At 48.9% G+C, this 23,614-nt stretch overlaps 1 protein-coding gene across 1 annotated transcript in view; it reads right to left on the bottom strand.

Annotated features, from left to right (window-relative positions):
• Positions 1 to 12,890, bottom strand: part of GLI2 (GLI family zinc finger 2) — a 262,316-nt gene extending 249,426 nt beyond the window's left edge. Inside the window, exon 1 of the mRNA XM_043488281.1 lies at positions 11,960 to 12,890. The gene's annotated coding sequence lies outside the window, so the exon portion shown is untranslated. The remainder of the gene's footprint in view (positions 1 to 11,959) is intronic.
• Between the last annotated feature and the right edge of the window lie 10,724 nt (positions 12,891 to 23,614).

Here is a 23,614-nt window from a genome sequence, read left to right on the forward strand (position 1 = left end):
ATCCTTTGTCACGGGGGCTGCCCTATGCACTGCTGGCCACTAAGCAGCATCCCTGGCCTCTACCCACTAGACGTCAGGAGCAACACCTCCCACCACCATTGCTGTTCTTCACTCACCAAGTCATGTCCAACTATTTGCAACCCCATGGGCTGCAGCATGCCAGGCTTCCCTGTCCTTCACCATCTCCTAGAGTTTGCCCAAGTTAAAGTTCACTGAGTCAGTGATGCCATCCAACCATCTCATCCCCTGTCACCCTCTTCTCGTTCTGCCTTCAATCTTTCCTAAGATCAGGGTCTTTTCCAGTGAGTCGGCTCTTCACATCAGATGGCCAAAGTATTGGAGCTTCAGCCTCAGCATCAGTCCTTCCAGTGAGTATTCAGGGTTGATTTCCTTTAGGACTGCTGGTTTGATCTTACTTTCCAAGGGACTCTCAAGAGTCTTCTCCGGCAACACAGCTCGAAAGCATCAATTCTTTGGTGCTCTGCCTTTTTTATGGTCCAACTCTCACATCTGTACATGACTACTAGAAAGACCACAACCTTGACAATATGGACCTTTGTCGGCAAAGTGATGTCTTTGCTTTTTAACACACTGTATAGGTTTGTAACTGCCCACCCCGCCTTTATGACAATCAAAAATTTCTCCAGACACTGACAAATGTTCCCTGGGGAAGAAACAGCCCTGGCTGAGAGTAAGTGCTGTAGCCTTTGCACCAGGCAGACCAGGGCAGCGCTTAGAAGACAGCTCCAGGATAGGGTCCTGGTTTGGGCATCAGTAAATCTGCCTCCCACCTCCCAGGTAAGCATGGAGATCATCTAACGTCTCTGAGACTCAGGTTACCCATCTGCAAAATAAGGCTCTATTTTGCAAGTCACTGGGCTAGCAGAAGGCACTCAATTAATTGCTTTACATTGATTTGTACATGGCTGTTCTGAAAACCTCAAGCTAACATCGCTCATCTCTCCCCAAAAGCTAGAACAATATTACTGGAAACCTACTAAGGCCTACTGAAGACCTCAAGAAATGGCAGTCCAAATACTTTTGCCAAATCATTCCACTTTTAAGAATCTATTCTAGGGAAATGATTAGAACTTCAGGTAAACATTTACACACAGATATCTACTCCAGTGTTATCTACATCAGCAAAAACTACTGACAGAAAAAAAAAAAGTAAATGCCCAACAATATAATAAAGAGAGTAAAATAAAACATGCTTATGGATGGACTTCCCTGGAGTAGTTAGGACTCCACGCTTCCACTGCAGGCGGCATAGGTTCAATCCCTGGTTGGGGAATTAAGATCCCTCATGCCACATGGCATAGTCAAATAAAAAAAAAAAAGCATATATATATATGCTTGAGGAGATAAAGGAATATTAGATAGCCAATAAAAAATCACATGAAGAATATGCATTAATAATGTGGACTGTCCATGAGATAATATTATAGTGAAGTTACTATTATAATCAAGTTATGATTTAACTTCAATTTTGTAAGAAAACATAGAGCCAAAACATTATTCCTTAGAAACAAAAGAGAGACTGGAAGGAAACGTGACAAAATCTTCCTCTCTGTGCTGTTTCCTATTTCATAAGTTCTCTATAAAGAAAAAAAAGCAAAAAAAAAAAAAAAAGTCTTAGTTTTAAGATCTTGTGAGGAAAATATTTTGCTGTTGTTAACATCTTTACATCAGAAGGGAAGGCTCTGCTCGAATGCCCAGGTGCTAAACCAAAGTATAGAACCGAATAGAGCCTGAGCCAAGCGAAGAGACGGATGTTCAAACCTAAATAAAACAGAAATGAAACCTAAGGAAACAGAAGCAGGAGAAAGAGACTGTGGGCGGGCCTGGGCTACTGGGGAAAGGGGAGGTACCCACAGGGCGAGCTGGGCTGGACAGGAGAGTGGGCGGGGCCAGGTCCGACCCAAGCAGGTGGCAGGGCAGCCGCAGAGGGACACACATGCTCTGGGAAGCAGGCTGGTGGGTGTCCAGGGTGGGCAGTGGTCTGGGGGCTTGGCTTCTCACTGCTGACATCACTGTAAGCAAGGGCAGGATGGGGGCTAGGAGGTCTGTGGGTCAGGTCTAGTTCAACAAACCAACTTCCAGGCAAGATTCCACAGGGGCCATCAGCCTGATGCTACCTCCATCCTTCTTGCCCACCACCAACCACCCACTCAAGGGGGTCCTTGGAGAAGGGAAGAGACATGTCAATGAAGGAGCAGCACTCTAGTGTGGGACCTCAGCTGCTCTTGGTAAAACAGTGGAGCTGGGCACTAGTGGTCTGGGGGTCCTTGGACTGTGGGCCGGATCTGGAAAGGAATGTGGCACCCAGGTGTCAGACACCAGGGACACAGAGATGCCACGAGCCCTCATCCCACTTCCCTCGAGGCTCCCGGTGCCAGGGGCATAGCTGGGCAGTGTGCCCTCAATCTGCCCTGGGAGGTCTAGACCAGCCCATCTCCCTCATGACAGGCCCCCTGCACCAGCCCATCCTCCTCATGGCAGGCTCTCTCCAGCTCCAGGCCTGAGGCCACCACGGCTGGGAGGCCGTGATATCCTATACCAGCTCCTCTCACTCAGTCTGTACATCCTTCCTCCCCTTCTCAGGGAACCGTAAAGACACCCACAGGTAAGTCGAACCTCAGTCTGGGTCACTCTTACCAAAGACCTGCTCAAACTCTGCAATGCTGAACTAGACCCCAAAAGGGTCTGACTTCTGGCAGCTGAAGCAACGAGCCAGCCATCACGATGCACAGGTGTAGTTTCTTATACAGGAACAAAGGAGCCATCCAAAGGACCCTCGGGTCAGGAACCCACACCACAGAAACCAAGGTGCTGGTTTAGTGAGTTCACTGCTCTCTGGTTTCTCCAGGTGCCTTTCTCAGCAAACCGTGGGATTGTCGGAGCTGCCCGACAGAAAGACAGCCCATTTCTCTGTGATGTTCTGGAGCAGAAGCAGCTCAATTCTCAGCTAGTTTATTTGCCCCAACCTCCAGGCCACCAAATAGCTGGGAAGTCTAAATGTTGGGTTATCCATCCAGCCTTACAGAAGGAAATGCTCTCCCTTTATTAAATGCAAAAATCAGTGAGGTGAAGAGCATCACAGGAAGAAATCATTAAATCCCCTTCACCTCGCCCTAAAAATCCTTGATTAAATGCAGATCTCAGGGTCCCCTCCAAGAGAATTCAGTCTGTAGGTTCTCCCTGGGCGGGGCGGGGGGGGGGGGCTGAAAACTGAAAGTGAAAGTGTTACTAGTCAGCTCAGCCCGTCTGCCTCTATGCGACCCCACGGACTGTAGCCCACCAGGCTCATCTGTCCATGGGATTCTCCAGCAACAGTACTGGAGTGGGTTGCCATTCCCTTCTCCATGGGATCTTCTCAACTCAGGGATTGAACCTGGATCTCCTGCATTGCAGGCAGATTCTTTACCATCTGAGCCACTAGGAAAAGGTTGAGGGGCCTGAGAATCTGCATATTTAACCAGCTTTCCACCTGAATCCCTGGCAGGAAGGAAGCCCCCTGGAGGTTTTCTTTTCAGATTTGCCTCTTCAACTCATTTCCAGTTCTGACTTCATTCTTCTATGCTAGTTCTTTTTAAGTGCATCTTAGAAGAAAAAAATCTAATTCATAAAGGGATCTGGTAGTTAAAAGATTTCTGAAATGTGTGTGTACGTGTGTATATATACACACACACACATACTTAACCTAGGAGAAGGAAATGGCAACCCACTCCAGTATTCTTGCCTGGAGAATCCCATGGACAGAGGAGCCTGGCGAGCTATAGTCCATGGGGTCGAAAGTCAGACAAGACTTGACCATACCACCATACTTAACCTGAAGAGTGGATACATAATCGATACTACATTCATGCATGTAAGTAACATAAAGACATTAGAGTACTACATCTTAGAAAGATGAAGACCGAATCACACTCAAACCCTGTCCCCCGGCTTCATCCTGCCGCCAGCACACCTGACAACTCCCGGCTAAGTGAATGCCGAGTCAGATTCCTTCTCTCCCTACACGAATGAGGCACATTCAGCCGGCGACCATCAATGATGTCCCCTCACCTTGATCTCCGTAGAGAGCGAGAGTCAGCCCTAAATACTCTGCCGCTGCCTGGACACACAATGTATCACCCCTGCAAAATGCTCTGCTGTCTGCAGAAATGGTTGAGTGATGTCCTTTCAACCCATCATCTGATCACGATGACCTCAATTTTTGGAGAAGGCAAGTCAAAACTTGACACTTATCTTCAGAGATCCAAGACATATTTATGTGTCAGCCCACCCTTCAACTTGGCTGCAGCCTTCAGGAAAGTCTGAAAAGGCCATTGCAGGCCAAGTGCTTCCCCCGCCCCCACCGATGTTCCCACGTCCACCCCACGCCCACTCAACCAGTGACCACATCCCAGAGGAGCTCTGAGCACTACAGCTGACTAGGTAGTGACAGGCGGGGAGGGAGGTGGGGGAAGGAGGGTTATTCCTTGAGAGGAGCCTCACAACACAAAAGCAGAGGCAAAGACCAAGACCCCACACTCTGTCCAGACCTTGGTCCCCCTCCCACCAACACTGCCTGAGGTCTGATTCTTAATGATGGCTGCGAGAGGCAGGGTGTGCTGAGTCCCAGGACGTTGTGGCTAGAGGATCTGAGAGACCACACCTGCCATTCCCGCCCCTTCCACAGAGAAGCCAAGCGACTTGCACCGGGTCACCCAGCTCCTAAGTGACCAGTCTCACACTCTTGGAGGGTAACCCAAGAGTTCGGGCTCATTACTCATCACAGGGCACTTATCCATCACTTTTACTCTCCAACTTTTTCCAGAAGAAAACATCCTGCAAAGATGATACACATAGCAGTCTTTCTAGCATTTTTTTTTTTTGGTGGGGCAATCCTCTGCCCAACTTTCTATATCACTGCCACCTTCATGGGCAGCTATTAACAACTCGCTCTTAAGATGGTCTCCACAAACCAGTGACAAAGATAGGAGCGGAGGCATCAGAGCCCTTTTACCCTTCACCCGGCTTAGACAGACTCATCCTTCAAGGCTAGTTCAAAAGCAGAGCCCGGCTAGGTTCCCAAAGTAGAGCCCGTACAGTCCCAGGAGACATACTACAGTGATGGTCACTTTGGATTTATTTCCACGCATTTATCTCCTCCCCCAGAAGGCACTTGTTAAGACTTCCATCCCCTGCTTCTTAAACCTCTGCCTGGTAAACTATAGATCCTCCTAGAAAGAATCAACACATTAAGAGCTATTTTCTGGCCATCAAGGCCTGCCTATGCCGCAAATACTTGCATACTAATCTCCCCATCACAGGATGAAAAATATGGACTTCTTTTTTTAACTTCCAACATAATGAATGAGTTTAAATATTAGAAGTTGAAATTATTAAGTAAATCATTTCACCTGCAAAGCTTCTATTTGCATAACATTAATTCATGGTGGCAGCTAAAACAAATTCATCACATTCTGTATATTAGAAGCTGATTTATGCAGGAACTGAAAAAAATCATGAGCTCAAAATTATATTGACATGATGTACGGACTCAATGGAGAAAGATTTTTCTTTTTCCTTCTTTCCCTTTGATTTTTTTTTTTTTTTACATCATCTGAACAACTGAATTATGGTGAGAAGGAAAAGGATTTGAGGAGAGGAAGGAGGCGAAGGACTGGCATCTCAGAAAATGAATAATGCTCCCGCCTCACGTGTGTGGCAGGCTCCCGGTGCGGGTATACACACACACTCCGGTTATTAATGTCAAGTATGCCAAAGATACGCTGGGAAATCATTACCATTCATCGCCACTAACCGCCATTAAATTTCAATCAATTCAACTTAGCACAAGTGTACTTGAGCGGCCCTTACAGTTCCTTATAAATGTGGCTCAAAAGTCGGGCTGACTTATTGCATTGTCCACAACACAAAGGAGCACTGCTAAGCGTCTGCTTGGACCCGGGACCGACGCTCTTTTAACATCCTCAGCATTCAAAGATCCTTCTTTTTCTGAGCGCTAAGAGGTCTTCAATCCCTACAGATCAAGACGAACTGGGGGGGGCGGGGGATACTGTTTTGAGTGACCACCATTACTTTCCTGCCTTGCTGGGGGAAGGCGAATTGTCAGGGCAAACGCAGGCCTTCGTGGCTACCGTCACTCGCACATACGCCTTCTGAAAAAAGTTTTCTGATGCCGCCAAAAGTTTGGTAACGTGGCCCCTCTTCTCCTGGCTTTAGTGAAATGCTCTCAATTCACTCTGCAAACTGTCGTGTAAAGTCGAATGAAGCCCCTTCTCTCGGAGAAGTGGGTGGGGAGCCACTGGGACGAGGGAGGGAGGGCCAGCGGCCGTGGGCAGGGAGAAGCGCCGTCCCCAGGTGAGCGCGGGCTCCCGGGTGCGCTCCGGTCTCCCGCCCGGCGCCAAGGGCGCCCGACCTGGATCTGGGCCGCTGGCTTTCTTCCCGAGCCGCCACGAGCAGGGTCCGGCCTGCCGCCACTCGCCGGGGGCGGCCGGTGCGCGGCCAGGACAATGTGGCCATTGTTTGGGCGCCGCAAACCCGGCCGGCGGGCAGGTGGGAGGGACGCGGCGCCGCCGGCGCGCGAGCCGCTCGGGGCGCGGAGGGCTCCCCGGACGCGGGCACCGTCCCGGTGGCCCGGACACGCGGCTTCCCGGAGGCCTCGCAGCCAGCCCTCCGCGGGACAGAAAATGGAGGGGGGCGGGGAGACGAAGGAGGGAGCGGAGGGGGAGCGACATAAAAAGATGCCTAAGGAAAGAGGAGAGGGAGGGAAAGAAAAGACAGGAGCGAGGAGAGAAAGAAGACGCAGGGCGGGGAGAGGCGGGACACAGGGCGAGAGGGAAGACGAAGGCGCGGGGCGCGGCGGGGGGATGGACAGGCAGGAGACAAAGCCGGCAGAGAAGGGCGAAGCGGGTGCAGGGGAGACAGACAGACAGACATGCAATCGAATCCGACCCCCGGCTACCCAGGAAGCCTCTACAAAGAGCTAAAGTTCACTGTTTCGTGGAGGGACGCGGCTCCAAAGAACCCAGCCGAGTCAGCACAGCGTAATCACACCAGGGGCTTTGCTTAATTACAGGTCTGAAAGCCCGGGCTGGAGGAAGGGCCCTACTTAACTGTGTCCCGGGGAAGGCCCAGGCCCTCGAGAGGTTTGCCAGGGTGGAGAACACAGATATCCCCATCCCTACCCCGCCTCCCAAGCCCGGGGAGCCCCGATCCCGGAGGAACCCGGATCCCGGAGGTCGAGGCGGAGGTCTGCAGCGGGCCCAGGACCACCACAAGGATGGAGTGCGGACGGGAGTCCGGGGCCGAGACGGCGCTGGTCAGCGGGGAGGCCCCGCCTCAGCCCGGGGGCAGGGCCACCCCCTCCCCCATCTCCCTCGCTCACTACCTCTCAAGAGGCCAGGGGCCCTCCGCCCAAGGGGGGAAATCAATCCCTTGCTAATGAATAAAAAGTCCCTTTTATTTCACTGCTGTGTTTGGTTCATTAAATTTTCCACAGATTTGCAGAGAAGAAAACATAATCAATAAACCTTGACAAAAAGTGAACGTGTGAAAAAGGCCGGAGAATGGAAAACTGAGATAAAAGTGATACCCGATCACAGATTTCAGGGCCAGATGACGAGCCGGGGCTGCCGCAGAATCTCAATGGACCATCACCCTTTTGCGGCTTTCCTTCCCTTTGCTGAAACTCTTCTTTCAAGACAATAGGAAATGCACTAAAACTTTTTTCTTATGCTAATGCCTGAAACAGGGCACTCACAGTTAAAACACATTGCCCAGCAACCTGTTTTTTGGGGGTTGTTTTTTTATGACACGCAAGCAGACACACAAAACCACATGAACTTATTCACTTTAAACCAAAAATCTCAGAAACAGTTTATGTGAACTCTTTGGTCACATCTTAAGTGAGTTATTTTCCCTCACACAGTATGATTTTTAAAAAGCTAGAATAAAGGAGAAGAGGGAAATAAGATACTAAACAGGCAGAGTCTGCTGTTATCACTAGGGTATTTCCCCAGGGGGTTAAACGTAGTTTTGTAGGTTTAGGATATTTTGGTCACCCTCCACATCTAAAAACAATGATCAAAAAAAAACATGGAAAGAGAAAACAATGATCGATCATTTTTTTTTATCCTTTGGAGTCCACAGCAAACATTCAAATTCATTTTGGAATACGCAGTATTGAATCTGGTGGCAAGGATTTATTTAAAACCAACAAAGCAGTTGTTCTTTACCAAAAGACACTGCCAAATGCCAAAGCTGTCCCAGGACCCCTTCCCAAACCATCTTTTAAACAAACCTGAGGCCACTATTAAAGAGCAGGCTCCCCTCCTGCCTTCTTTAGAAGCCAGTGAGCCTTGATCACTGAAACCGGGCCTATTCTGGTGGCTGGTACAATCACCTCTGTGGCCTCTCTGAATTTTCTGGAATCTAAGAGTACAGTTTCCCTCTTTGGTATTCTTCACATGTTTCAAGTTTGCACGCCTCTGACACTTACTGAAAAGAAGAAAGCAGAGAGCTGCTACCCCAGGGAGGGGTTCCTTTTCAAAGGGCCCAGGGGGTACTGCTGCAGCCCTCCACGGCTAGCTCCACCTGACCCAAGCACCATCCCTGACCACCAGAAAACGGGTCCTGGCACAGGTAGAAGCCCTCTGCATCCTAAAGAAGCTGGACAGGTGGCTCCACCTCCCTGGAGCTGGCCTAGGAGCCAGCGTCATGAGATGAAAGGAACACACGTCCCCAGGAAAAGGCAGGCGGCACTACCCCTTGAGTCTACAAAGCTATAGGGCTCGCCTTTTGCGCTTCCACAAGTCAGCTGGGTGTGTGGGGGTCACACGGTCTTTCAAAGTGCGCATGAAAACTGTCTGGTCCCCGTTAGAGGGACTGCTGGAATCTCTAGGGTGAAGGTCCCTCTGCCTTCCTCTGGGTGGTCAAGAGAGGTCCTGCTGAAAGAAGGGTGTTTATTAGGCAAATATTCAATTTTGTCGGCCTGCCTGCTGAATCGCCAGGTTGGCTAATCCAGCCCTAAGGGCCGCCCTGTGTACAGGGCACTTGTGGGAGTACACAAAGCATGAAGTATTTGTGTATCTTTCAGTCTGCAGTGCAAACAAGCCAGCTACAGTACACAGCCTCCAAGACCCCTGCAGCCAGGCGAGGAGTCATTGACAAGCAGCCCTGTAGCCCCCCTTCCAACTAGGCAACTCACTGTTCGGTACCCTCCCCACGAGTGAGCTGGAGCATCCCCGAGAACACACACCGGCCCTCCTTTCTAAGGCTGCCCGGCCAGAAGGGCCTCCCTAACCCCACACATCCTTCAAGATAGGCCAAGTCAAAGAGTCCCCTCCAAGGCCACGGGCAGGGTCCGTGTGAGTTTGGAAGCAGCCTGGGATGCTCTGCTGAAGGAGTCTGATCCCTGTACAAATTCCCCTCCAAACCATTCTCCTGGAGAATGAAAAAAAAAAAAGAAAACTCACCCTAACAGTCAGGCCTGCCTTGGTCCTCAGTGAGCCTGGCCATGATTTGGGAGTGCCTTCCTCCTTCCCATGGGTATTCTCAGCCCACTGACTTTGAAAACAGACTGAGCTGACTATAGTCTCACTCAGATGCCAAGCCAAGGGAGAGTCGGGTCACCTATTTCCTGGGTGAGTGGGATCCTCACCTTCACTGGAGCGCTTCCTGCCTGAGTTTAAATTCCCCTACCATCACTAACTAACCTCACAAAATTAGTGTATTTCTCCCAGCAGAGGGGAAATACAAACCATCCTAAATATCACAAAACAGAACTAATTTTGAAACTCTCAGACAAGTGACAACTCTCTATGCAGCTGGGTTTGACTGGGACCTTAAATCTGGGGGAGAACCCTCAGCCATCAGGGTCGAAGCAGTAGGTCTGAGAAAACGAAAGCAGGAAAGATGAAGAAAGAGGCACAAGATGGGAAGAGGTGGGGTCCTGAAGGGATGTATCTGCGGTGGTCTGGATGCCTCCAGCCTCCGTATAGAATCAGTGACCCTGGCCAGGTCAGAAGCTGGGGCGAGCCTGAAGGCCACCAGAACTCACAGCAGCCAGGCACAGTTAGGGTGCCCAGCCCGGCCCTGGGGAGACCAGCCCAGGTAGCTACACAATGAGTTTTTTTTTTTTCCCGGCAGAGGCAAGTGCTCTGAGGCCCCCACACAGGGAAGCCACCGAGGGAAGAAAACTCCCCGGCAAGGTAAGGAAGTGGGCGGGGAGGGGGCTTCTGGGTCAGGTGGTAGAACAAACAGATCTCGGGAGACTGGTGACCAGCCCGCCTATTCCGTGGCTTCCCATCGCTGTATATTTTGGATTTCAGCGTTTATTTACTTTCCTTTTTGGCACCGAGCCCCCTGAGCACGCCAATACAATATTTGTTTAAACACTATTTTATGCCGCTTGCGAGGGAACCGTTTACTTTCAAATGCTCCAACATCCCCCTGAGCCTCGTCGGCAAACAGCATATGAGCGTTTTACAACTGCTCCCTTTATCTGGAGCTGTCGGGATTAAACCTTCACACGCCCGGCGAGGACGGCGGGGCGGGGGTCCCGGGACTCGGCCGCGGCCACCGGGCTGCTAAGCGCTCCCGGGAGGCCTAGCGCCGCGCGAGATGCCCTGGCAAAAAGGCAGAGCAGCGCAGTAAAGACCCCCGCGGCCCAGCACCAGACTCCGGGGAAAGGTCGACTCTTTCCCGGCTGGGATCAATTCTGAAAGTCACACCAAAATGACACAAAAGAGCGGGGAGTGGAGGGAGGCACCCTGAGGGAGATCCAAAACCCGCGAGCGCCCCTGCGACAGGGCACCCGGGGTGAGGCGCTCCGGCTCCAGCTCCAGCTCCTCGCGTGGTGGAAGTCGGGTTTCCTAGGAAGTGACAGCAATTACTGTCGGGCTGAAAAGGCGCCCAGTTGGGTGCACTTCCATCCCCCCCACCCCCGACACGGGGGGGGCGCACTCACACACACACACACACACACACACACGCACGCGCTCCCTTCCTCCTCCCCCAACCAGCGGCCCCCCTCCCCGGGCCCCGTCCGAGGGAAACGCTCCCCTTTCTAAACCCTTAATAGGATTGGCGCCCAACTCTCTCTGCGCCGCTCCCCATCCATCGCACACAGATCAAGTTGCAGTAGTGGATTTTTCAAATTCCTCAGCAAATATACTTGTTGAGAGATTGCCGGCGGCGCGGGGCGGGGGGGGCAATGAGTGGGGGCGGGGAAGAAAGAGCGTGGCGGGGAAGGGGGGACCGGAGGACAGGGCGAGAGATTACGTGAGGATCCCTCGGGGAAGTCAAGCGGATCTCAGAGCGGAGGGCAAGAGAGGAGGAGGAGGAGAGAAGCAAGGAGGGAGGCGGGAGGGAAAGCCTGACCGAGGGGGAGGGGGCGACAGGGCCCGAGGAGGGGAGGAAGGAGCGAGAAAGAAAGAAAGGCAGGGCTTGGGACCGGCAGCGCGGAGAAGTGCAGTTAGAAGTTCGCAGCGGCTGGCTGCAGCCCCTCCACCCCCGGCACACTCCCCGGAGACACTCCCACGGCCCACCTCTGGAGCTCGCAGCATCCCAGCCTCCCCGCGCTAACCCCCAACTCCCGAAAAAACAGCCCCGGGCTCGGGGGCGGTGGAGACGGGGTGGAGGCAAGCTCGTAGGCGCTCCCCAAGAAGGCAGGCTCTTTCCCCCAGGTGGGAAGGAGGATGCAAAATCGCCCCCTGGGTCCCAAGTTCCCATCCCTGGACTCCCTTTAGGTCCCAGCCTGGTTTAGCCAGAACCCGGACGCGGGCCGCCGCGCTAGCCCCCGGTGCCCGAATCCCCGTGCCATGGCGCGGGTACCCGGCCGAGGGACGCTCCAAGACGGCGCAGCATCCCAGTCGGCCCGAGTTCGGCCGAAGTAGGGGGCATTTCGCGACGAAAAGCAAGTAAAAGAAGGCCAAAGCAACTTTACCGAGGGAGACAAAAGTTTGCCTCTAGCACGCAGGTGGCCTCCGGGGCGCCGGGCGGTGGCTGCGGGCCCCCATCCCAACTTGGTTGGCGCGGCGATCCACCGCGGGCTGCCGTGTGCCCGGGCTCACTCCAGCCGGGGCGTTGCGGGCCAGGCAGGGGAGGGGACCGAAAGGAGGACGGGGGCCAGGCAGCCCCTACAGCCGGCGAGCGGGCAGCTCCCCGAGGCTCCGACGCGCAGGGCGGCCCGCGCTCTTTCCTCCGGCTCCTCCCGCTCCTCCTCGTCTTCCTTCGCGTCCGCCGCCGCCGCCGCCTCCCGCTCCTCCTCGAAGACTCATTGATGGGAGTTTGAAAAAAAGTCCGCGGAGCCGTGCTGCCTCGGCTGGCGAGCTCCGGCACTCCCGCGCTCCAGCCCGCCGCGCGCCCGCACGGCGCAGCGCCCCCGCGCGCACGGCTGCGGCACACAGGGCGCCGCGCCCCCGCCCGAGCCGCGCGCCCCCGCCAGGAGGGGATCCCGGGGACCTGGAGGGGAGGGGGGGCCTAGGACCCTCCTCCTCCGCGCCCGGGAGAGAAAGCACACCTACGTAGAAAGTTCCAGCAGAGAACGAAAGAGCGCGCCAGTCCCCAACACTTTTTTTTAAGGCGCCGGGGTGGGTGGGGGGTCGCTAACTCAAGTCAGATGAGCTCCGGAGCCGAGGCGCAGGGACGGTTCTGTTTTCAATCTCTGAAATCCCCCGCCCTCCCCACCTCCCTCTTCCCCTCCGCCGGGAGATGCCCGGGTCGGCGTTCCCAGTGCGCCCGCTTCTCCGGGCGCCGGGGCGGAAGCGGGGGGCTGGAGGGCTGGTGGGGAGGGAGGCAGGCTCTGGGGCGGGGGGCTGGTTCTACGCCGACTCTTCGGCAGCCACCAGCGCGCGCAGGTGCCGGGGTCCGGCCTGCGCCCCCCGCCGCGGCGAGCACGAGTCGCCCTCTGGGCGCCTGCTGGTGAGAAGCCTAGCAGCCTTCTAGGTTTGGTGCCTGTGTGTTTGGTAGGAAGGGTTTTTGTTTGTTTTGTTTTGTTTTTAGAGACTCCACTCGAGCTGCCGCAACCAGATGGAAGTAATCAGAACCCAACAACAACAGAGGAAGGAGGAAGAAAAAAGCCTCACTGAACTTTTGGACCAAAGTGTGTATGGGTGTGTGTGTGAAAGAACTTGCTTAAGCAAACTGGGTAACAAGCCTTGGGCCCTCAGGCCTCACCGCAGCCCAGAAAGAGCTGCTTGGCTGGAAGAAGCAGGGGGCAGCTGGCTGAAGTGCCCCCCAACCCATGGCCGGTCTCCAGCCTCTCCAAAGCTGAGGGTCCTCCTCCAAAAAGGGGACCCTCACCGGCAGAAGTTTCTAAGTTTTCCTCCTAACAGTTGTGGACGACTTACTATGTGCTGGGTGACATGTTGTATTTCTTTTAAATTATATAACCTACAAAACTCCAGGAAGTAGATTTTCTTCTCCCCCATTTTACAGGTGAGAAGACTGTGGCTTTAAGTGAAGTAGCTTGTCCCAGGTCAGAGCACTGAACTGCCATCCTCCATGAGTTCAGTCGTTTGTACCATTAGTTTAGCCGAGGATGTTGAGAGCATCTCTCTCTCTTCAGCCATTCTTACTACAGTTGCATAGTAACCACAGTTACTACAGTTGTCTAGAATGTATGGGACCAAAGTCTCCGAGACCCAATTCTCCCCTCCTTTCACAAGCCTGTGTTACTGATGTGACCTCCCTTTGTCAGTAGCTCTCCCGGTGTGTCACTGACCTGACCAGCCCTTCTCTAACTTTATTTTCCACATTTTAACAGAAGAGAGAGCATTACGATCCCCGTTCCCTATTACCCACCTTCCTTTTAATTTCCTTACGTTCATTTAGATGACAGGACAATTTCTTCTTGATAAAGGAAAAAATATATGCAGAACAATATCACAACAATTTGATGCTAATTTTGTTTTTCTCAAGTAGGCTCTCCAGATTGAAAGGAAAAAAAAAAAAAAGCCCTTCAGGGTTTTAAAAAACAAAACTTGGAGAAGCCAATGTATTTATCAAAGGAAAGAGAAGTTTGGAAGGGCTTTCTCTTTAAATATGATCAGATTCACCATTCCTCCATGCTATTTGTTTAAATTCCTGCTGAGCTTTCAGACACAGACTCTAAGGAGACAGAAAAAGTAAACTCTCCCCCCCTTCCTTGGCCATATTTTAATGACCCTATTCATATCTGCCCCATGAAATGTGCAGAATCATTTCATGTTACTGGAATATTAGCAGCGTTGGGTGATTACTTCATTACAAGCTTGTCTCTGTTGGTTTCCTTGTGTTGTTCAGTTTGTGAAGAAGTTTAAACAAATCGACATTTTAGGATATTTCCTTTTTCTCTGTTTTTCTTCTCAGTCCCGCTCCACTCCTGCTGGAATGCAGGCACTCTCATAACCTTTTCTGGCTTATTTTGGCAAGGAGGTGGCTGTTGAGATGAAGATGGAATCTTTTCAGTTTGAGGAGAAGGTGTAAACATCACGCCTTGATCTCTAGATGGTCATAAGTCTGGGTACTGAAAAAAAAAAGCAATAGAAGATGTGGAGTGGAGGCAAACTGGCAGAGCAGAGAAATGAACATGAGACCCAAAGTCGTAGTCCAGGTCTAGTGCTAAATGAATGACCTTGGGTGAGTCCCAGTTTGTCTAGTCCGCTTCTTTCTGGGTGCCCGGTACCATGCCAACTGATGTGACATCTCAGTGAGTGGGACGAATGGGATCCTTCTCCTCACGGAGTTCATTGTCTCATGAATAAACAGACAGGGGACTTCCCTGATGGTCCAGTGGCTAGGACTCGGCACTCCCGATACAGGGAGCTCTGATTCAATCCCTGGTTAGGGAACTAGGTTTAACATGCCACAATTCAGAGTTCACATGCCACAACTAAAGATCCCACGTGTCACAACTAAGACCCAGAACAGTCAAATAAATAAGTGATAAATAAATATTTAAAAACACACATAGACAAATATATAATTGCAAACTGGGTAAAGAAGAAATACAAAGTGCACCAAGAGATTACCATAGGTGACCTAACCTAGCATGGGAGGCAGCTGTGGGGAGCACAGAGGAAGCTTATCTGAGGAAGTGAGGTTGCGCTGTCTGACAGGAAGAAGGAATGAAGGACTAAAAAATGGCATTAAGGATTAAAGCCCCGCCCAGCAAAGGAGACAATCCACAGTGTGAAAAGGCAGTCTATGGAGTGGGAGAAAATACTTGCAAACCATATGCTGACAAGGAGTTCATTCCCAAAATAAATAAGGAACTCCTAAAACTCAATAGCAAAAACACAAATGACCTGACTAGAAAATGGGCAAAGGAGAACAGAAATTTCTCCGAAGAAGACCTACTGATGGCCAACATATACATAAAAGGTGCTCAGCATCACTTATCCTGGGGAAATGCAAATCAAAACCACAAGGTGGGAATTCCCTGGCTGTCCAGTAATTAGGACTCTGTGCTTTTACTGCCAAGGGTGCAAGTTCAATCCCTAGTTGGGGACGTGAGAGCCTGCAAGTTCAGCAAAACAAACAAACACACCACAAGATGATATTAACTCACACTTGTTAGGGTGTCTATCATCAAAAAACCAAAAGATATTCATCACAAGTGTTGGTGAGTTTGTAGGAAACACAGAATCCTTGTGCACTGTCAATAGGAATGGAAAATAAAATTTAAATGGTGCATAATAGTGTAGCAATTGTGGAATATACCATGGAAGTCTCTCATAAAATTAAAAATAGAAATAAGTCCAGCCATCACACTTTCAGTTATAGATCCAAAAATACTGTAGTTAGGACTCAGAAAAGATATCTGCACTCCTATGTTCCTTGCAGTGTTATTCACAGTAATCAAAATATAGGAACAACCCAAATATATGCCATTAGATGAATGCATAAAGAAAATGTGAAAGAAATGTACCATGTAATATTAGCCTCAAAAAAAGAAGGAGATCCTACCATTTGCAGTCATAGAGATCAACGTGGAAGAAATTTTAAGTGAAATAGGTCAGTCACAGAAGGACAAACACTGCCTGATTCCTCTTATTCAAGGCATTTAAAATAATCAAAGGCATAGGTTAGTGGTAAAGATTCCTCCTGCCAATGCAGGAGACCCAGGTTGGGTCCCTGGGTAGGGAAGATCCCCTGGAGAAGGAAATGGCAACCCACTCCAGTCTTCTTCTCTGGAAAATCCCATGGACAGAGGAAGGACCCTGGTTGGCTGCAGTCCATGGGGTTGCAAAAGAGCTGGACATGACTTAGCGCCTAAACAACAACAACACAAAAAAACAATAGAAATAGTAGAATAGTTGTTACCAGGGATGAAGTTGGGAGGATAAGGAAAAACTAGTTGTTGGATCAGTATAAAATTAGTTACACAAGAGAAGTAAATCCCAGAGATATGTACAAAGCAGAATGCCTGCACCGTGCTTGTCATTAACGAGAAGGAATTGTGTACTCAAAAAATGCAAAGCGTATATCTCCTAAATTTTTTTAAAATTGTTATTGGCGTTAAGGTGCTTTGCATTGTTGTGTTAGTTTCTGATACACAGCAAAATGAATCAGCTGTATGCACACGTAGATCCCCTCTTTGTCACCACAGAGCATTAAGTAGAATATCCTGTGCTGTACAGTAAGTTCTTGGCAGTTACCCATTTTATACATGGTATCAGCAGCATATATGTGTCAATCCTAATGTCCCGATTCATCCCACCCCCGCTTTCCTGATTGGTGTTCATCCATTTGCTCTCTGTTTATGTGTCTGTATTTCTGCTTTGCAAATACGCTCATCTGCACTATTTTTCCAGATTCCACATGTATGCATTAATATATGATAATTATTTTTCTCTTTCTGACTTAATGTCACTTTGTTTGAGTCTCTCGATCCATCCACATCTCTGCAAATGTCACAAATGTTTCGTTTTATGGCTGAGTAATATTCCATTGTATATATGTGCCACCTCTTTATCCATTCTTCTGTTGATGGGACATCTAGTTTGTTCCCATGTCCTGACTATTGTAAATAGTGCTGCAATAAACATTGGTATGCATGTACTTTTGGAATTACAGTTTTCTCTGGGTGTATGCCCAGGAGTGGGATTGCTAGATCATGTGGAAGCTCTGTTTTTAGTTCTTAAAGGAACATTCATAGTGGTCTCCACAGTGTTACATCAATTTTACATTCCCACCAACAGTGTAAGAAGGTCTCATATTAAATGTTCTTCAGTCAGTTCAGTTCAATCTCTCAGTCATGTCCAACTCTTTGCTATCCCACAGACCGCAGAACGCCACGCTTCCCTGTCCTTCACCATCTCCCGGAGCTTGCTCAAACTCATGTTCACTAAATCAGTGTCGCCATCCAACCATCTCATCCTATGTCATCCCCTTTTCCTCCTGCCTTCTATCTTTCCCAGCATCAGGGTCTTTTCCAACAAGTTGGTTCGTCTCATCAGGTGGCCAAAGTATTTGGAGCTTCAGCTTCAGCACCAGTCCTTCCAAAGAATATTCAAGGTTGATTTCCTTTAGGATTAACTGGTTTGATCTCCTTGCTGTCCCAGAGACTCTCAAGAGGCTTTTCCAACACCACAGTTTGAAAGCGTCAATTTTTCAATGGTCAGCTTTCTTTATAGTCCAACTCTCACATCCATACATGACTACTGGAAAAACCATCACTTTGACTATATGGACATTTTTTTTGGCAAAGTAATCTCTGCTTTTTAAAACAGTCTCTATCTTTGTCATAGCTTTTCTTCCAAGGAGCAAGTGTGTTTGTATTTCATGGCTGCAGTCCCCATCCACAGTGATTTGGAGTGATTTCTTATGCGGTAAGTGTTCTTACCACATAGAAAAAAAAAAGAGTCACCAGGAAACTTTGCTCGATGAGGGACAGATTTGTTACCTGGGCTGTGGTGATAGCAACATGGCTGTATGCCTAACAGAAGCATAAGAGGTTAAGAAGAGGCAGCAAGAATACACAGAAGAACTGTACGAAAAAGGCCTTCATGACCTGGGTAATCATGATGCTGTGGTCACTCACCGAGAGCCAGACATCCTGGAGTGTGAAGTCAAGCGTGCCTTAGGAAGAATTACTATGAACAAAGCTAGTGGAGGTGATGGAATTCCAGCTGAGCTATTTCAAATCCTAAAAGATTTGAAATGCTCTGAAAGTGCTGCACTCAATATGCCAGCAAATTTGGAAAACTCAGCAATGGCCACAGGACTGGAAAAGGTCAGTTTTCATTCTAATCCCAAAGAAAGGCAATGCCAAAGAATGTTCAAACTATGCCATACAGTTTCACTCATTTCACATGCTAGCAAAGTAAAATTCTTCAAGCTAGGCATCAATAGTATGTGAACCAAGAACTTCCAGATATATAAGCTGAATTTTAAAAAGGCAGAGGAACCAGAGATCAAATTGCCAACATCCATGGGATCATGGAAAAAGCAAGCGAATTTAAAAAACAAAAAAAACTACTTTGGCTTCATTGATTATGTTAAAGTCTTTGACTGTGTGGATCACAACAAACTGCAAAACCAGACCACCGTACCTGTCTAAGAAACACGTATGCAGGTCAAGAAGCAACAGTTAGAACCGGACATGGAACAACAGACTGGTTCAAAATAGGGAAAGGAGTACAACCAGGCTGTATATTGTCACCTTGCTTATTTAACTTATGTGCAGAGTACATCTTGCAAAACATAGGGCTGGATGAATCACAAGCTGGAATCAAGATTGCCAGAGAAATATTAACAACCTCAGATATGTAGATGATACTACTTTAATGGCAGAATGTGAAGAGGAACTAAAGAGCCTTTTGATGAAGGTGAAAGAGTAGAGTGAAAAGCTGGCTTAAAACTCAATGTTGAACAAACAAAAGTCATGGTATCCAGTCCCATCACTTCAAGGCAAATGGAAGGGGAAAAAGTGGAAACAGTGACAGGTTTTATTTTCTTGGGCTCCAAAATCACTGTGGACAGCGACTGCAGCCATGAAGTTAAAGATGCTTGCTCTTTGGAAGGAAAGCTATGACAAACCTAGACAGTGTGTTAAAAAACAGGGACATCATTTTGCCAACAAAGGTCCATTTTTGGACAGCAAGGGGATTAAACTAATCAATCCTAAAGGAAGTCAACTCTGAATATTCATTGGAAGGACTGATGCTGAAGCTGAAGCTCCAATACTTTTGGCCACCTGATGTGAAGAACCGCCTCATTGGAGAAGACCCTGATGCTGGGAAAGATTGAAGGCAGGAGGAGCAGGGGATAACAGAGAGTCAGATGATTGGATGGCATCATCGATTCAATGGACATGAGTTTGAGCAAACTGGGAGATAGTGAAGGACAGGGAAGCCCGGCATGCTGCAGTCCGTGGGCTTGCAGAGAGTCGGACATGACTGAGCAACTGAACAAGTGAGTTTTCCAGTTGTCATATATGGATGTGAGAGTTGGACCATAAAGAAGACTGAGTGCCGAAAAATTAGTACTTTTGAATTGTGCTGGAGAAGATTCTTGAGAGTCCCTTGGACTGCAAGGAGACCAAACCAGTCAATCCTAAAGGAAACCAACCCTGAATATTCATTGGAAGGACTGATTTCGGAAACTGAAGCTCCAGTACTTTGGCCACATGATGCGGAGAGCAGACTCATTGAAAAGACCCTGATGCTGGGAAAGATTGAGGGCAGGAGGAGAAAGGAGTGGCAGAGGATGAGGTGGTTGAATGGCATCACCAATTCAATGGACACGAATTTGAGTAAACTCTGGGAGATAGCGGAGGACAGAGGAGCTTGGCCTGCTATAGTCAGTAGGGTTGCAAAGAGTTGGACATGATTTAGTGACTGAACAACAACAACAAAATACTTTAATGAGGTACAATTTTGTTACACCAATTCTCCCTCAGTAAAGCTGGGGGGATTGAAAGAAGTGAGGGAGGGTCAGTGAGCAGAGGGAACAGGGTGGGGGTGCACTGCTCCAGTTCTCCCTTTTTCTTTCTGTGAAAAGAGCCTTGTGACAAGAAAATCCAGCCCCAAGAGAGATGTGGCTTGTGCATCATCACACAGTGTTCCAGTCACTAGGGTTGTGTAGCAAACTGCCCCAAATCCAATGGTGTAAAACAGCCATTTATTATGCTCTAAAGTTCTGTGGGTCAGGATTTCGGACAGGGCATGGTAGGGATGGTTAGGGTCCCCTCCACAGTGTGGGGGCCTCAGCTGGAAGATTCCAAGGCTGGCACTGGTATCATCAGAAGACATGGTCACTCACGTGCCTGCTGTTTGTTCACGCTGGCTGCTGGCTGGGGGGCCTTGGTTCCTTTTGGTCTGGACCTCTCCATGTGGCCTCACTGCTGAGATCAGCTTGGGCTTCCTCACAGCATGGTGGTAGCTAGGTTCGCAGTGAGCATCACAAGAGACATCCAGGCGGAAACCATGTCGCTTTTTGGGAAACCTTGGAAGTCACCCAGCATCCGTCGGCTGCATGTTATTCATTGAGACACAAGGTTCTGCCTAGGTTCAAAGAAAGGGGAAACGACTCAGCTTCTCTGTGGGGAGTGGCAAGATTCTGAAGAGCATACATGTGTGTGTGTTGTTATGAGTCATATATATATATATATATTTATATACACTTAAGTATGTATATATAAATTTGCACATGTGCGTGCTAAGTCACTTCAGTCATGTCCAACTCTTTGCGACCCTATGGACTGTAGCCCACCAGGCTCCTTTGTTCATGGGATTCTCCAGGCAAGAATACTGGAGTGGGTTGCCATTTCTTTTTCCAGGGGATCGAACCCGGGTCTGTTATGCCTCTTGCATTGACAGGCAAGTTATTTACCACAAGCACCAGCTGGGAAGCCCATGTGTATATACACCACATACATACATACATATGTAGACATAGATTTTGAATCACTTTGCTGTATGCCTCAAACTACCACAGCACTGTAAATCAACCATACTTGAATTTTAAAAAAATCAGATCAATATTTGCTTAGCGGCAAAGGAATTGGCAAGAAGGAATGGATAACAAAGAAACGTAAGGAAACTTATGGGTGATCACTAGACTCATTTCGACTGTTGGATATATGCAAAAATAAAAAAAATTTATATGTGAAGAAATTATGAAAGACTCCTAATTAAAATGTGATCTAATTTTTATAAGATACTGAGCTGATCCAGCCCATAGTATATCGAATTTAACTGAAATTAGTTGCTTCTCTAAGGAGTGACTGAGAAGTGATGGAAAGATAGTGTGGGAGATGGCTTAGTTTCCAAGGCATCCACCTCCTGGGGTCCCCTCCACTGTCTTCAGCAGAAAGATAACATAGAGTTGGCTTGTGGGCTTCAATAAAAGAACATTTACTCTCAAATCTTCCCAAATACATACACATCATTTCTCTCCTTTGATTCCTCCTCCAATATCCTTTTTTTTTTTCAATGTTTCAAGTTATCTTTTTAAATGTTTGGTGTCAGGGTTTTATTTTGCGCCCAGGTTACTTGGGGAGCCTCCTTTGCCAGAAGTCAGCAGGGGAGAGGCAAACCCTCACTGCCTCTGAATCAATCCAAGAAGGAGAGGGATGGCTTAGGGGCCACCCAGGGTCAGGCCATGTGGCGGAGGTTGTTAGCAAAGTGGAAGCAGGAAACTGATGTGGGAAGATGGGTGTTGGTCCACAGCTGAGGCCAACCCACAGGGTGTATTAGACAGCAAGCCTTGGGGACTTCCCTGATGCGGTTAAGAATCGTCTAATGCAGAGGATGTGGGTTCAATCCCTGGTTTGGAAACTAAGATCCCACATGCCGTGGGGCAGCTAAGCCCACGCGCCACAACCACTGAGTTCACACGCTACTGGAGAGAAGCACGTAACGAAAGATCTCACGTGTCACGACCAAGACCCCTCATGCCACCACCGAGACTGCACTCGGGGGCTAAGGCATGTCCGTCTCTTCGTGACCCATGGACTGTAGCCCACCAGGCTCCTCCGTCCATGGGATTCTCCAGGCAAGAGTACTGGAGTGCACTGCCATTCCCTTCTCCAGGGGATCTTCCTGACCAGAGACAACCTGCGTCTCCTGCCCTGCAGGCAGATTTTCTACCACTGAGCCATTGGGGAAACCAACACTCACCTGTACTTCAGTTTTTTAAAAAGTCTCTATAACTGAAACAATTTGGTGCTGATCAGTGGATGAAAAGATAGACCAATGGGATGGAACACAAAATCCAGACATAGACCCAGTTGTGTATAGAAATTTCAATTTTGATAAAGTTGGCCTCAGGAATGGGTGGGTGAAACAGGTGTTTACCCATAAATTGTACTAGGAAAACTGAAAAGTAAAACTAGACAAGGGATTGTTTTTCACTTATTAGACTGACAAAGACCCAAAGTTCGACATCAAAATCTGTCAGTGAGACTGTAGAGAAATAGGTAGTCTTATACATTGCCGGTGGAAATGGGAAACGGACAACCCTGATGCAGGGAAATTTGCAATATCTAGCAAAATCACGTGTGCATTTACCCCTGTGACTAACACATCTCATTTCCAGGTATCTATCTCAGACACAATACAAACAGGCATACGCAGGGACTTCCCTAGTCATCCGGTGGTTAAGATTCCACCTTCTGAGGCAAGGGATGCAGATTCAAACCCCTGGTCAGGAAACTAAGATTCTGCATGCTGCAGGGAGACTAAGTCTGTGCACAACACGTAGAGACGCCTTTGTGCTCTTGAGCCCATGCTCTGCAACAAGAGAAGCCACTGCAATGAAAAGCCCTTGTACCAGAACTAGAGAGCAGCCCCTGCTCGCCACAACTAGAGACCAGTGTGCAGCCATGAAGACCCAGTGCAGCCAAAATAAATAAAATAAAAGTACATGCAGAAAACTATTAATAGCAGCATTATTCATAATATCAAAGAACTGGAAACTATCCAAATATCTCCATGTGAAGACAGATTGAATGGAAAAAATTGTATATATATATACATATATATATATATAATTGTATATATATATAAAGCTTCTCTTTTTAGGAGCAGTGTAGCTGATAAACAAGGAAGGAATGACAGAGTCAAAATATCACAATTTCATGTTGCTGTTGTTCAGTCGCTCAGTCGTGTCCGACTCTCTGCCACCCCATGGACTGCAGCACGCCAGGCCTCCCCGTCCTTCACCATCTCCCAGAGCTTGCTCAAACTCATGTCCATCGAGTCAATGATGCCATCCAACCATCTCATCCTCTGTCATCCCCTTCTCCTCCTGCCTTCAATCTTTCCCAGCATCAGGGTCTTTTCCAATGAGTCAGTTCTTCATATCAGGTGGCCAAAGTATTGGAGTTCCAGCTTCAGCATCTGGTGGTCCAGTGGTTAGGATTCTGCACCTCCACTGCAGGGGCAAAGGTTCAATCCCTAGCCAGGGAACTAAGACCCCACATGCCACACAGCTCAGTGAAAAATTAAATTAAAAATTAAAAAAACACAACTCATGTCATTTTAAGCAGTTTGTAACAATTTGTCTTGGCAGTGGTAGAAAACAAATTCAGGCATGGACAGAGTCCGGGCTGGGGCTGAGGCGTGGTAGCCAGACCTGCAATCGAATGTCCATGTGCGCTTGGACTCCATCC

The sequence above is a fragment of the Cervus canadensis genome, chromosome 15 (genome assembly GCF_019320065.1).
Source record: "Cervus canadensis isolate Bull #8, Minnesota chromosome 15, ASM1932006v1, whole genome shotgun sequence".
NCBI classification, from domain to species: domain Eukaryota; kingdom Metazoa; phylum Chordata; class Mammalia; order Artiodactyla; family Cervidae; genus Cervus; species Cervus canadensis.